Source organism: Penaeus monodon, chromosome 28 (assembly GCF_015228065.2).
Source record: "Penaeus monodon isolate SGIC_2016 chromosome 28, NSTDA_Pmon_1, whole genome shotgun sequence".
Lineage (NCBI taxonomy): Eukaryota > Metazoa > Arthropoda > Malacostraca > Decapoda > Penaeidae > Penaeus > Penaeus monodon.
In genome coordinates this window covers 8,054,409-8,055,370 of record NC_051413.1, presented here as the reverse complement: position 1 = coordinate 8,055,370, position 962 = coordinate 8,054,409, and the positions used below count along the sequence as shown (strand labels likewise).

The window sequence follows — 962 nt, the reverse complement described above, 5'->3', positions numbered from 1 at the left end:
TGTACTGCGCAGCCCAGTCAGCCACACATACTACCCAGAGAGGATGCCAAGTGAACTCCATATCCTCCCAGAGGCAATGGGTTAATCTTTCTTTCCCAGAAAAAATGACAATTGAGAATGAGATTATCCTAGTCCCTATTTACCTTATTTCTAAAAAAGGATATTTTTTAAAAAGTAGGCAACTAAAAGAGGCTAACCAATTTTGCCATTACTTTCTGGTAACTTTACATTTTGTTCCATACTCACTGCCCACAAATGGTTAATGCAAACAATCTCAACCATTACCATCACCTGTAAACCACCGCAACCAAACCCAGTCACCTCTCATACCCATTAGCAATACCTGCTATGCAACATCTCTCCTTTGTTTCTCAAGAGCTCAGGGAAGGGTCCTAAAAAAGGTGTCAAAGGTTGCTTTCCTATAAACTTTAATTGGCTATGTGTTACATTTCTCTTCAAACACTGGCAACATATGTGATTCAAAAATTGAAAAGTTTTGCTTTGTTCCAGATTTTGGTCATTGAGAATGAAATGCACTCTGTTCTCTGAGCTCTTGAGCATCTGAGGGTCAGTAAACAAACATGCTGAGATCACTGTTAGGAAGGAATTAGAAAGAAAGAGTTTGCACCACGAGACCAAGGCTTGTAAAGGGGTAAGGACCACCAACCTCAGCCTGTATCTCGTTTAACTCCACTGCGCTCTGTGACAAAGGAAAATTTTAAAATAAACACTAGAAATACAAATGAGGTTAATTAAAACAAACTTCCACCACCTTTAGAATCATCAGAGGATGATATAAAGGTTATTCCAAGTTGGTAAGAAAAAATAAAGGAAATTATTACATGGAAAAAAGGACAAAAATACACTGTTTTAATAAAAGAGAAATAAACTGAGTTTTCATCTCTCAATCAAACAAATTCAAAGGTAAAAGTACATACCAATTTCAAATAATAACAGTATCA

The 962-nt window shown here is 36.7% G+C and overlaps 1 long non-coding RNA gene across 1 annotated transcript in view; it reads right to left on the bottom strand.

The window, feature by feature from the left end:
• Window positions 1-667: 667 nt before the first annotated feature.
• LOC119590931 overlaps window positions 668-962 on the bottom strand; it is a 472-nt gene continuing 177 nt past the window's right edge. Inside the window, exon 2 of the long non-coding RNA XR_005230298.1 lies at window positions 668-700. This is a non-coding gene — a long non-coding RNA (uncharacterized LOC119590931). The remainder of the gene's footprint in view (window positions 701-962) is intronic.